The following is a 14752-nucleotide window of genomic DNA, read 5'->3' as shown; positions in this document are numbered from 1 at the left end:
CCTCAGGTTCTATTCCTTCCTCCTTCCAGTGCCCCTCCCAACTGTGACCTTGGCCAGGTCCTCTGGCCTTCCGGAAGCTCGGTGTGTTTAACTGTACAATGGAGGGAGAAAAGAAGCAACTTCCCAGAGTGCTGTAGGAACACAGTGACGTTGGGCACTCAGTGGCATTGCTGCCCTGGGTGCCCGGTGGGAGGAGCTTGGCTGTGGGTCAGCAGAGGGTGCACCTGCCTTTGAACCCAGACTCTGCGCTTGGCCGGCTCAAGTTCCTTCCTGTCTCTGAGCACCTCCTGAGTTAGCGATGACATTGGGGGCCTTGTGAGGGGTAAATAAAGGAGCGGGAAGCATCGGTGCACTGTCGCTGCTCGAGAGGCAATTGTCATGATTAAGAATAGTATGCGCAACTGCAGGTGACTTCTCTCCTGATGCGTGCGTTTTTATTTAGATTTCCCTGCATTTTTGCCGTGACCCCTCTCACTGTGTCCTACAGCACGTACTCAGCACTTAATCTGTTCCCGGTTCTCTGTAAAACTATAGTCTGAAGACTGAACCCCACAGCTCGCGGCCCTTTGAAGGATGATCTAAAAGTTCACTGGGTCATCAAAAAGAGGAAGGAGTGCACCTGGACCACCAAGAACATGTAAATTTGGCCAGAGGAGACTTCAGGGCTCAGAGCGCCCCCTCATCACCACAGTCTTCCCCTGGCTTCTGCTGAACTCTGGGCCACCAGACCAGGGACCGCAGGCCAGTCAGCTGTTCCCTCCAGCTGCCTCAGGAAACCCCCCAAGGTCTCTCTGGAAGGTCACAGACTCAGACAGCCTCACCTCCTGGGGGAAGAGGAGTGGGACCCCTCTTGGGCAGAGTCCAGGACCTGGTCCCAGCAGGTGTGGTGCCGCCCTGTGTGGACTGGAGGCCTCCTAAGCGTCTCAAACCGGAAGGGTCAGAGGGGACACTGTGTAGTGCATCAGCCGGATGACCTTGGGCAGGTTATGGAACCCCAGTTTTCTCATCTGTACAATGGGATGCCTTGACCATTAGAGTAAATGCATGAAGTGCACCTGACACATAGTAGGTTCAACGGTCAATGTTGAGCCTCACTCCTCTTAGGACTGTAAGCTTTCCTATTTTATATTCCACGTACTGGTTTGGCTCAGTGGATTGAGCGTCGGCCTGCGAGCTAAGTGTCGCTGGTTCGATCTTCCAGTCAGGGCACATCAGAGAAGGAAAACTCTGACTCCAAAAAACCTCCGCTGCCTTGCGGCATACCTCTTCAGGGGAAAGGCTAAGGGAGTAAACCCTGACAGAAAATCCGGAGCCGGAGTCCCTAAGGCGGTTCGACGTTGTAGTCAACACCGGCAACTCCTGCGGCGCACCTGAAGCCAAGCTGTATTGACTCCGTCTTTCCCTTGGACCCTTCAGCTGCGAAGAGAGGGGGGGTCTGCTGCATGGGCAACAGCAGACCCTCCATATCACCCTGCCCAGGCTCTGTAGCTTCAGCTTCACTGGAGAGGACACTCCAGCGTCATCGCAAGATGTCGATTCAAAACGGGAGGAGACAGATACCGTGTCACTCCCGAGTCGGACTGCACAACCATTCTCGGCAGTGCAGATAGACTCTTAAGAAGCTACACCATCGTCTCTCGAGACGGACGGCTGCCGAAAACTTAGTGAGTCCCCAGCACACAAGGAGCATTCAGTGAGTGCTTCTGGAAAGAAAGGACCGCTCGGATGTCCCCAGCTCAGGGTCCCTCCGAGATGGGCTTCTCACAGTGGGGCAGAATTCACTGGAGAGTGTGGTAGACTGACTGATGACCCCACGAGGATAACCACGCTTTGCTATCTGGTACCTATGAGTAGGTTGTTACGTGACAGAAGGGACTTTGCAGATGTGATTAAGGCTTACTAGAGAAGGATTTCTGGATTATGCACTTGGAGCCCAATGTGATCACATGGTCCCTTAAAGCAGAGAAGTGCTCTGGCTGGAGGCAGAAGGGGAGGGCGTGAAGATGCCTTACAACCCCCGATGGGTCAGGGGGCTGGGAGCGTGGGGACAGGGAGCAGGTAGAGGCACCTTTACTAGGGAGAGAGCCAGTTGCTCCTTCCACCTTGAACCTAGATATCTCAAGTAGGTCGTGGCCAAACACTTGGGGCCGGAAATCTCTAGCTGCGGTTTCCCGTGCCACGAAGGTGGGCGCCACCATGCGCCTGCCTCGCCTCCTTTCCGGCTCACAGGGGCTGAATCTGGGTCAAACCCTGGGGCTCCTGACGGTTTAGACAGAGACATGGCAACCTTGATCAGCTGGGCTAGAAAGACCCCCAAAGTGTCCTGGTTCTCAACCATGTCCTCTCCCCAGATCCCCAGGGTGCTGAGGAGCAGGACTTCCCACCGGATGTGTCTTTCTGCGTCCACCCCAGTTTTAATATCAGGTCAGGGGCCTGATTGAAGGATGATTTGTACCCGCCTTTTCCTGAGGAGAAAGCGAAGTGGGGAGGATTCAGTGCAAGATGCCAGAGTGGTCACAAACGTCCAGAAGGTGAGAGGCAAAGGCGGGAGGGTGGTCTGTCCTGCAGTGAACAATGTCCCTGACCCCTGGGGAGCCAGAAGAGTCCTCATTTTGGCCTCACAGGAAGTGGGGGCCTGGTGGGGGGTGAACATTTTATTTCACTGAAACACAAGGCCACCCCATGTAAAAGGGACTTGGACCTAGAACTCTGACACCAGGCCCTGAGCCCCAAGTGTCTGTATCTGTAGCCATATCCATGCTGGGGGGCCCCTGGATGATCCGAAGAGGAGCGGACTTCTGAGCAGGCTCTTTGAAGGGTGAGTTGATATTAGCCACGCAGGGTCACAGAAGCTGCTGCCAGGCAGAGAGTGCCCATCACAGGGCAGAGTTAGGGGCCAGCTTGCTGGGGCACAGGAGAATAGTCAGATCTGACCTTGGCAATCTCCAGCCAAGTCCTGTGAACACAGGCGTGAGCCCGCTCAGTGGTTGAGCGGCAAGAGGTTGGCGGGCTGGGCAGGACTGGGGGGTCTGGGAGTTCCAACCCCCTGGAGGGCGCAGGTCTATCCCCCCGTGCCCCCAGGCCCAGCCAGTGGCTCTGCTGCAGCCCTAGAGCTTCTCGGGCTATCGTGACACATTTTCTATGGAGCTAGTCCAGATGAGACAGCTCCCTGGGCAAAGGACATTGGGGGCCCCAGGGACGCCCCCTCCCCGGTGACTTCACTGGCCACAGAGCCGCCCAGTCAGACAGCAGATGACATCATCATAACCACAGCCGCAGACTGGCCCCCCGGGTGACATCACAGGCCCCAAATAGCTCCCACATGTGTCAGCAGTTAGAGAGTGAGCTGGTCACTGTGGGTTCCAGCCACAGCTGTGCTTCTGGAATCTGCCTGGCAGCTCTTCCACAGCTGCTCCTTAGAGTGACAGGTAACTTGCCACTTGAGTGACAGACGCACAGAAAGCATGACTGAAAGCAGGCCAGCAGCGAGCAGAGGCCATTTGATTTTAAAAAGTTCTGTCTTTTGACCCTGCCATTTTATTGCTACCGTCTTTGCCTAGTGCATAGCATTGAATAATCACAAGTTAAATGCACACTGGATGCAATTTCACAATTATTTCTACTTTGCTGGACACTCCTCAGCCCCATTTTGAACTCCTCACTGAAGACCAAGGAAGGTCTGCCAGAGGTGGGACTATGTAGCACCATAGTGCTGGGTAATGTCAGAGCTTGAAGGGACATTTGGGGTCAGCCTGTTCCCCTCTGCCATTTTCCAGATGGACACTGAGGCTTGGAGAGTAAGGGACCCCAGTAGCGGCTAGGCCACTGGCTGGCAGAGCCTCCGGCAGGCCTGGCAGAAACACTGGGGATGATGTACCATGGCTCCAGCCAGGGGCTTGACGCAGGGTCCCTCGGAGGCCAGGTGGAGCCACCAGGTTTCCACCTCTAGCCTCTTTTACAGAAATCCTGCCTTCTCCTGACTGTTCACAGGGCATGAATGGTTATAACTCATCTGATCCGGTGAGCTGGCCAGAATACAGATTGTTCTCCGCATTTTACAGACGGGAAATCGCGGGCTCAGAGAGGGCGAGTGAGCTGTCCAACATCACAGAGCTGATCCCTGGAGTCTCCTGGGCGTCGTCATTGGGCACCAACTCTAGGGCCTTTTTTCATCACGTGACTTTCTCTGACCCACTGTCACATCATGTTTCAGGAGACAGTGGGGAAATAGAGCCGCTTCCCCGGAAGTGGAGTTGGGGCAGAACCTTCTGAGTAGCCAAGACGGGGCCAGGACACAGACTCTTAGCTCTAGGCAGTGTTCTCAGGACCTTTGCTTGTCCAAATGGAGCACTTATGTTACTAAGAGGAAGGTGCTCTCCTCTGGGGAGGCTCCATAGATTCATGGCTTGGGGATAGACGAGATGGATGTCAGTCACTCTGCCGTGCCTAACGGGAACTGATCCAGCGCTCTTGTGTGGGACGTGACTTCCTGGGCCAGACACGGCGGCTCGTCTGTGCCCGCTCATCCGAGTTCTCGTCTGATGACCACAGAACCCTATCGCTCTGACTGTGCGCATGTTTGTGGAAGCGATGCTTGCCTCCTCAATTCATTAGCCAAGTTTTAAAAACGCAGAACGTCTCCCAGCCTGGTCACCTGCTCCTCAGCCCAGCTGGGGAAATGGGAGGACATCGTGGGAACACTGGCTGCTGGATGGCCAAAGCTGGCACTTGCTGGCCGAGACCTCCGTTCCTCCTGTGGCAGGCAGTGCGCTTGGGGAGGTCAAGAAGAGCAGTGGTGCAGAAATGCTTCTTATTGGGGTCACCCCTGGCTCCAGGGTCAGGAAATGTCATGCCTCCCAGCCTCTGCCCGGAACACTCTCCCCTCTTCTCCCTTCTCACCTCCTCCTTCTTCCTGTCCCTGTCTTCCTTCCTGTGAAGCCTGTTGTGTCCCCTCTGGGTGGCTGGGAACCTTCTTCTCTGCTCTCCCTCAGGGTGTCACTGCTACCACTTCACCGTTGACAGTGCTGACTTGTCATCAGTCACTTGCCTGTCTGCTTCTCTAGCGGGTGAGGGAGCAGTTCAAGGACTAGAAATGTGACTTGCCAATTTCTGTTGCTCACGGCCTGTGCAGATGACCTCATGCACTCTTTTCTCTTGTGGTTGCCTGTTCCTTTCATGAGAATAAGTGGCTCGGGCTCCTGTCCTGTCCCAGGAAGCCCACTGCTCTCTCCGTGACCTCTGGGGAGCAACGAGATGTCAGCACGTGGCCAAGGGAGCCCACTCTCGGTGGCCTGGATGTGAGCGCCACGGCCGGGAGCCCTCTCCTCCTGGCCAGAGGGGCGGCACCCAGGCTGAGCTGCCCCCTAGACTGGGTCCTCCGCCGCAGCAGCTGGGACCACAACTTCCTGTGGTCCTCAAGGTCTCTGAGCCCCAGCAGCCGGTTTCCCAGACGGGGGCTGTAAACATCGGGCACCCAAATGCAGACCCGCTGGCCCTCGGCAGCCTGCGCAGCCCCCCGCTGGGAGACGCAGTGCCCCCTGCCCCTGGGAAGGCCCATGCTGCCATGGCCCCGTGCCTCTCTGTGAAGTGATGGCGGGACAGGGCTCTTGTGCCAGCCCAGCCTGGGAAGTTTCCCTTTAGCAAGAAAACCAATTCCATGACAATGACCTTGTGGCATTCATCCCCGACGCCTGGACACCAGTGACGCCCCAACAGCGACCCCACGTGTGTAACATGGAGGTTCCCCACATGCACACCTTCTCATGCCCTCTCCCCTCCAGAGCATGGCCCCTGCCGCCGGTGCCTTCTCCCCCAGGGGCCTTGCGCATCCTTGGCATCCACCCTTGCTCTTCCTTTCCCCGGCCCCAGTGCTTGTGCGGTGGGCTCATACGGAAGGGTGGGTAAGAAACACGGCCCTCCGGAGACCAGGAAGCCACTCAATATAGCACGTTAGGCCTTTCGATATCCTGACCATCCTACCGCTGGGCAATGACCCTCTTCTATCCCCTCCTCAGGCCCAGTCTCCCACATGCTCTTCTAGCGAGAATTTCTCCCTTATTCTCCTCTTCTGCCTTCTCTAGACTCTGGCCTCTCTCTCCCCCTGCCCATCTGAAGAAAGTTTGGAATTCCTATTCCATCATCAAGTAAGTCCTCTTTATCTATAGCCAGGCTGTGTTTATGTTCTGAGTCGGGTAGAGGAGACAGGTTTGTTTTTCTTAATCCAAATGGCTCACTGTGGCACTTTCCTCACCAAGAGCTGCCCACCCTCTCTAGCCACCCTGTCCATTCCGTCAGTACAGTTCAGAGGCTTTGCAGTTATAGGGATTCCTTAGCCCAGGTTCAGGCAGGTTCATACCCTGCCCCTCCCTGCCATACTGATCGTGCAACGTCCAGGGCAGGCCCCCTGGGTCATGCATTGTGTGACTTCTTCCTTTCATACTAGCCCAGCACGCGTGAGTGAGCAAACCCTGTTTCTTTATGTGTGTGAGGAAGGAGTGTATTAATAAGTCAGGGGTGGAAGTTGCGTGTGTGTGTGCGCACGCACGTGTGTACATGTGAGCACCGGGTGCTGAGGCCGGAGGCGATGTGTAGTGATCACATATGCTAGAGCTGGAGGCTGGGTGGGCTGTGGGACAGAGAGGAATATATATATGCTCTGAGATTTCTCGGGCTGCCTTTGGCCACAAGGCTTCCTCTGCAGCTCAGAAGCAGCCCATATGGCCGGGTGGAAAATACCACTGTCAGCAGCTGGCCCCTGACTCATTCCAAAAGCCTGCAGGCCTGCCGTTGACGACCAGGGGCCTCACGCTCCCACCGGCTCAGCCCTGCCTTCAGGGTGTGCCTCCGAGGACCCCGTCCTTTCCCACCAGCTTGGAGGGACCACGGAAACCCTTTATCGCCCTGGCTCCCCCTTGTGTGCTCCTCCACCCAGAGCACAGCTCATCTGCTGTTTCTGTGCTCTGTGTTCAAAGATCTCCCTGGCTAACGGCTCCCCTCGTGCCTTGAGGTCCCGGAGTGTAGTCAAAATCCCAGAGGCCCTAGCGGCCATGTCTGCTCTACCGTCTCTTTCTTTTGGTCCTACTTGCTAGCACTCCCTGTGGGGACCTGTCACCCAGAGCCAAGGCATGGATGGGGACTGGATGTCTGAATCCTGTCTCCCCATGGTCCCCTAAGGACACCCATTGGATGTAAATGCTCTCTTCCAGGATCTGGCCTTTGCATATTGGGATCTCAGAGACTGGGTGGCCGTGCAGGCTGGGCCCGGGGTATGAGAGGCAGGGCCGGGCTACAGCCCAGCTCCCTGGACGCAACCAGCCATTCTTCTGGCTGAAACCTGGAAAGGAAGGAGCGGTGGGTCATTTGATTTGGATCACATGTTGCATGTTCTCTTTGGTCGCTCTGCTTTGTAATCCCCGATGGTGTTACAGGCAATTTCAAGGAGGTTGCTGAAGAGGAAGACTTGGCTTCAGTATGTAGAAGCTGTTCATTGACATGTGGTAGGCATGTGTGCTTTGGAGAAGAACAGGTGCAGGTTTGCAAATAAAAGTGTGAACCCCCCTGATGCACACGAGTTAAAACATGATCAGGAAACTCTCTTGACTGGGACAGGGACGAGGGCTCGGAGGTGAAAAGAATCCACTTGAGCAAAGGGCCGCATTTCCCGGAGGCCCCTAGTCTTTCTTGTGAGAGGCTCGTTGCTTTTTTAGTTGTAAAAGTCACACGAATTTGCTATGGAAACTTTCAAAAATGTAAAAATTATATAAATAAAAGATAAAAAGCTACTCATAATCCTACCAGAAATTCCAGAAATAACTGTGGTAAAGAGTTATACATTTTTTCTTTCTGGCCTTTTGCCCCTGACTGTGGGTGTGCCTCGATTTACATAATCTGCTAATGCTTAACATACACTTCGCATCCTCTTTTCTTGTTTCATTTGTTTGCTTTCTTACACATACTCTATGCCATGAGCTCTTAATTTTTGACTAAAGTATCTGTGAAGCCACCAAAAAATGAGATGAAAGAAACTGTAAAATATCTGTAATTTCTTGAGAGCTTGTCCCACACTAGGCACTGTCTGTGTGGCTAATATATCTTACCTCACCTGCCCCCCAAAACAGCCGCAGGAGGGAGCCACTGCCTCGTCCCCCGTTTTACAGGTCAGGAGACTAAGAGTTAAATGTGTAAAGTAATGCTTACGGGATCACAGGTAATTAGCTGTAGAAATAGGATTACAGTGATGCATGTGACTCCTGAAGGCGGGCTCTTAACCACACCGTTCATTCACTCATCCATTCATCCATCCATTCATTCATTCAGCAGATGATGGAACACGTGCTATCGCCAGGCATTGCTCTAGAACTCATCAATGATTAGAACAGGCAAAAAAGAGGTGACCTCATGGGGTGAAAGAGTTGTGAATAACGTACACACAAACATTTTGCAGTTAGTAAACGGTGGTAGGTGCTGTGAAGACTAACAAACCAGGGAAGGGAGAGGACGGGAGATGGGACAGCTTTGCCATCTGAAATAGGATGTGTAAGGTACACCGCACCGGGCAGTGATATTGGAGCGAAGTCTTGGAGGCGGTGAAGGAGCGAGCCACGTGGATCTCTGGGAGAGAACATCCCGGCAGACGGAACAGCGCAGGCAAAGTCCCCAAGGTCGGAGGATGCTTGGGGACTTGGAGGAGCAGGAGAGGGTAGGAGTAGCTGTGGAAGGGTAAACAGGACAGAGAAGGGAGGAGCTAAGATCTGAGATTTGGGTTAAGGGGTCCAGTCACTCTTGTGAGCCGATGTAAACCGGCTTTTCCGTTAGACGAGAGGGGACAGCTTTAGAAGACCGTGTAGACAGCATGATCTGACTCATATCACGAAAGGATCCCTCTGGCCTTGTTGTGAAGAAAAGGCAGTCAGGGGAACAGGAACCAAGGAGAGAAGAGTCAGGAAGCTATTGCCTTGATTCCAGCAAAAACAACAAGGGGCCAGGCCAGGGTGATAGCAGGCAAGGTGACAGTGTCAGCGTCCAGGTCTGTTTTGGAGGAGGCAGAGAGGACACAGGAGGATGAAGGCCCCAAGTCTTGCTCCAGGTGATACTCAGAGCTTCCCAGTTCCCTGAGGTCACCTTGGCTGCATCCCAGAGGAGCCAGAGGCTGGGCATGGAGCCCGGGGCCTTCCAACAAGCAGAGGCTGGAAAGGGGCAAAGAGAGTGCAGGCGGTGAGTCTGGAACGAAAGCTCTTTTGAGCGTCAACCTAGCAAGGGGCCAATGCTGCCGCTACCGTCTGCATCAGTCGTTCCTCTCCACTCCACTCTCGGGGGGAAGGGGGTGTGCGCTCCCATCTTAGGGATGAGGGGAGCTGAGGCTCAGAGAGAAGGAAGGAATTATCTGAGGTGTCAAACAAGGAAGTAACAGAGTGGGCATCGAAGCCTTTCGTGGTTGATGCAACAGGCAAATCCCTGGACCTGTGTCGTACACCTGCCCGTCGGACAAGCTAATGACAAAGTCTGAGCTTCTCTGCCTACGCCAGTCCTCAGCCACCACAGAAAGGGACCTGACTGATACATATCCCAGCGTCCCGCCCCCGCGGGTGGGATAACTCTGAGACGTGTTCTACACTCTCTCCCACGGCTTCCAGTGGCAGAGGTCACCACTGTGGGTCAACAGTGTCCCCGCCTCCTGTGCCCATTCCTTCAGCGGTATTTCCAATCCATCTCCCAGACAAACCCCTTGCTCCCCAGCTCTGAGCTCAGGGCCTGCCTCTGGAGATGCCCCGCTGCAGGCTCCTTCTCTGAAGAACAGACAGTGGTCTGGGGAGGAGATTAGACACATTCCAGGGGCATGGCTGTAGCTGTGGTCTGTGGTGTGCGGGGCGGGCTGCCCATGCACATGGGGCCTGCATGTGTGAGACATGTGTATCTGGGCACACATCCTTGTGCGTGTGTGGGTGGGTGTCCACGTCTGCATGCCAGCTCATAGGCTAAGGACAGGAAAGGAAAATGTAAGAACATTCTTATGTAAATATTGGGGCAACCAGAAATCTTGTCTTTTGCTTCTAGTCATTCAGGGTTTCAGATACTTTGCTGCTTCTCTCCTTGGATGGGGGGGTGGAAGTGGAGGTGGGGGAAAGTGAGGTTATTTTTGTCCGGGGAATTTCAGGCTCCATCCCTTTACACATGTCTCCCCTTTCTCTCCCACCCACCTGAGCACCCAGGGGGACGATCTACTGAAAAAAGGAGGTTCATCTAGTAACACCCCTGCCATCCAACACCAGGGCTCCCAACTCCAGGAAAAAAGGTGGGTGGACCCCAGAGTTGAAACAGTTCTAGATTTCCAACCTACCTTGTATGTGACAAAGTCAAGGCATGGCACCCTCTGAGTCTAGGAGAGGGTGTGATGGAGCCTGCCACACACCCCGCAGGAGCCAGTGGAGAGCACATGAAAGAATAGGTTTTATTTTATTTTTTTTAAGTATATTGATTATGCTGTTCCGGTTGTCCCAATTTTTCCCCTTTGCTCCCCTCTGCCCAGTACCCCACTTCTCCCAGCAATCCCACCCCCTTAGTTCATGTCCATGGGTCATGCATATAAGTTATTTAGCTTCACCCTTTCCTATATTATTCTTAACTTCCCCCTGTCTATTTGTACCAACCGATTATGCTTCTTAATCCCGGCACCATTTCCCCATTTCTCCTCCTCCTGCCTCCCAGCTGATAACCCTCCAAATGATCCCCACACCGATGATTCTGTTCCTATTCTGATTCGCTTAGTTGGATTTTGTTTTTATTTTTTAGATTCAGTTGTTGATAGTTGTCAGTTTATTGTCATTTTAGTGTTCATAGTTTTGATCTTCTTTTTCTTAAGTAAGTCCCTTTGACATTTCATATAATAATGGCTTGGTGATGATGAGCTCCTTTAGCTTTACCTTGTCTGGGGAGCACTTCATTTGCCCTTCCATTCTAAATGATACCTTTGCCGGATAGAGTAATATTGGTTGTAGGTCCTTGCTTTTCATTACCTTAAATACTTTTTGCCAGTCCCTTTTGCCTGCAAAGTTTCTTTTGAGAAATCAGCTGACAGTCTTATAGGCACCCCTTTGTAGGTAACTCTCTGCATTTCTCTTGCTGCTTTTAAGATTCTCTCTTTATCTTGAATCTTTGGCATTTTAATGATGATGTGTCTTGGTGTGGTCCTCTTTGGGTCTAGCTTGTTTAGGACTCTCTGTGCTTCCTGAACTTGTATGTCTATTTCCTTCACCAAATTTGGGGAGTTATTCTTCATTATTTTCTCACATAAGCTTTCAATTTCTTGCTCTTTCTCTTCTCCTTCTGGCACCCCTATGATTCAGATGTTGGCATGTTTAAAGTTGTCCCAGAGGTTCCTAAGCCTCTCATTTTTTTCAATTCTTATTTCCTCATTCTGTACTGGTTAACTGTTTTTTTCTTCCTTATGTTCCAAATCATTGATATGAACCCCAGTTTCCTTCCATTCACCATTGTTTTGGTGTGGATTTTCCTTCATTTCACTTAGCATAGCCTTCACTTCTTCCCTTATGCAGCTGCCATACTTAAGCTTATCTGTCAAGCCTGTGAGCATCTTTATCACCAGTGTTTTGAACTCTATGTCTGTTAGGTTGGCTATTTCCTCATTGCTTAGTTCTCCCACTGGAACCTTGATCCATTCCATATTTGGGCCATACTTCTCTGTCTCCTCATCTTGGCAAGTTTCTGTGATTGTTTGCCTCTGTGTCTTAGGTAGAGCTGTCATACCTGTTACTTGTAAGGAGCGGAGCCTTAGGTATTTGTCAGTATAGGGTGACCCGTTTCAACACATTGTGGCACGGTTGGAGGGGAGAGGTCTAAGGAAAAAATGCCACTTTCCCAGCACTCACCCCTTTTCCAGGCACTTCTCCCACTTCCGCACCGGACTGGCGCCTCTCTAGCTGTTGCCCTGGCCATTGTTCCCAGGGTGGGTGGGTCTGCGGATGTTCTAGGACTGCGGGGGCCCTTTAAACAAGCAGACTCTGCTGAGAGACTGGCAGTTCCTTCCTCCACCCCAACCCCCACTGGTTTGCACAGTCAAAAGCAATGAGGCTTGATTTTCCCCAGCGCTGGGACAGTGAGCTGTGTGGTCTGGTCTGGCTCTGGAAGCACTCCCCAGCTGTCCCTCCCAGATTTTTAAAATGTGTGACTGCACTTTCTGCCAGCCTGCCACTGCCGCTGCTGCCACCACCACACCACGTCCTCTCTGCTCCAGCTGCACCCCTCCTACCTATCTGGATGAGTATTTCTTCTTTACATCTTTGTTTGTTGGATTTCCATATAGCTCGATTTTCTGGAATTTCTGGTTGTCTCTAGTTTTGAGGTAGTTGTATTTCTTCTTAGTTGCTGAGGGAGATGTAGTGTATCTGTCTAAGCCTCCATCTTGGCTGGAAGTCCCCGAAAGAACAGGTTTTAGAACCAGACAGACATAGGTTCAAATCTTGCCTCTGCCATGTCTATGACCTTGGACAAAAATTCACCCCTTTGACCCTCTGTTTCCTTATCTGTAAAGTGGAGATAAAAATTTTGTTATCTCATTTAAGGAAGTAAGGTAACATACAAATTATGCAGCGCATTCTCAGGCATATAGAATGTGCTTATCAATGTCCCATTTTCTTCCAGCTACTTCCTGGGAGAGTGAGGGAAAATAGAGCAAGCACAGTAGAGAGACGGGACAGAAATAGAGGTTTGAGGCATGGGGCACTTTTCTCTGGGTTAGCCAATGCAGAACGCTTTAGAGTGTTCATTTCATCCAATTCACAAAACCTGACTGCAGCAGATCATACAGGTGCTCCGTGGAGGCTGGAGAGCTGTAATATACAGAGATCTCTGCTGTGAATTCACGAGGAAAACACAAACCACCTAATACAATATGAGCAAGAGTATAAAATAAAAGTAATCCTAATGAACCATGAGCGTATGAAAAGATACATAAATTCACAAGACCTTAGGAAAATAAAACCGAGGGTGGTGTGAGCCACCACCTTGTGGCCACTGGACAGGCAGATCTAAAAAGATCGGTAACACCTGTGGCCGGTGGAACTGCTGGAAAAAGAATGTTGGTCCACATTGCTGGTGGGAATGCAAGTTGCCATAGCAGAGTTACAAAGAACAAGGCAGCACCTATTAAAGACTTAACAGTGTGTATTTTTCAATCCAGCCATTCCACTACTTTTGGGACTCAGTTCAATGGAAATGGAAGAATCGGCACATCAGGCTGTGCACACACACACACACGTTCACATGGACTTATTTAAAATTAACAGGCATATAAATCCCACACGTGCACGTGTAACGTGGGTCAAAATAAACTTCAGAAGAGGTTCATATCCTTTGTCCCAGGTCTTAGCACACTTCCAAGGCCTGATTCCACTTCACTCCCTCCCTCTGATGATGGATCAGAGGAAGTTCGCTGCTGCCCTCCAGGGAGGAAGCATGGATCCGAAAAGTAGCACTGGGGCGGGACAGGAACCACTAGTCAAGGTCTGTGAGAGAGGAAGTCAAGAGGACTTGTTAGGACGTTGGAGGAGGAGAGGAAGAACAGCCCCATTTTTCTGGCATTGCAAGTGCGTGGCTCGCAGTGTCTTTCTTGCCATGGGAAGACTGTGGGAGTGGCGTGTTGGCGGTCCCACCGGGAGCTCCATTTGGACATGTCCTGGGGTGTCTGTGACACGCATTGGACATGTGAGCTGGTCTTCCCAGGAGAAGGCGTGCATCTGGGCTTACTGTTGGTACTTAAGAGCACTGGAATGTATGAGCTCACAGGTGAGGCAATGAAGAGACCCTTAAAATGTTCAAAACCAACTCAGTTATGTCCAAACAAAACACCCAGATGCTTGGGGATTTTGTAAATAAAAATTTTAAAGGATTTCCTCCATGCACTTGGCTCCACAGCCCTCTTTGGCTGCAGGAGTGATGTTGCTGGCCCCAGTCCTTGGCTGGCCCGCACAGTGCAAAGCCCCCTTGGAAATCATTCCTTTCCAGTGGTCCCCGGGGCCAGGCCCTGAGATCCCACTTCCTCCCTCTCCCCCTCCTCCCACCCCACCCCTGCCCCCCAGACAATGGGACTTTGGTCTTAAAGTTCTGGAAAGATTCTAAGGGTTTTACAACCACATTCTGCCTTCTTTTTCATATGCTACAGCTTCAGTTACTATTCGTCACAAACCTCTAGAACGGAAATGAGCAAGCCGGGTCTGTGGGATTTTACAGTATTTCAGGGAAGACCAGATGTAGGGGTGCCGGAGGAGGACTGGCAAGGGAGACGCAGGACCAGGCACGGCTCTGATGTCAGGACAGGGAGACGACCCTGCCGAGGGAGGACAGTGGTATGAGCTTCTTTCTCAGGTAGAGAGCGTGGCTGCAGAAAAGCAAGCCCCTTTCCGCCTCGTCTCCACGTTCAAGTCCACCTGCAGAACAGACGCCTCCCCCAGCATCGCCAGCTGCCCACTTGGTGTTTCCATTCAGACGGCCTCAGAGCTTCCCACGCGTTACACGCAATGCAAAGTTCTCAATGCTTCTTTTCCCCACCAAAGCTGACCCTCACTCAGTCTTGCTGATCTCTGTTCATGACATCATGCCTCACCAAACTGGTTGAGCCAGAAGGAAGGATGGAGCATCAGTGAAGAGTCCTTCCCCTTCCCCATGGCCACGGTCCCTCACAGTCTCTGAAGTTGGTGGACTCTGACCCCCTGCAACATTACTCATGGCAGTCCCCTCC

Source organism: Furipterus horrens, unplaced genomic scaffold, assembly GCF_987537825.1.
Source record: "Furipterus horrens unplaced genomic scaffold, mFurHor1.1.pri manual_scaffold_7, whole genome shotgun sequence".
Lineage (NCBI taxonomy): Eukaryota > Metazoa > Chordata > Mammalia > Chiroptera > Furipteridae > Furipterus > Furipterus horrens.
The sequence above is the reverse complement of the archived record's forward strand: the minus strand, read 5'-3'. Positions refer to the sequence as shown.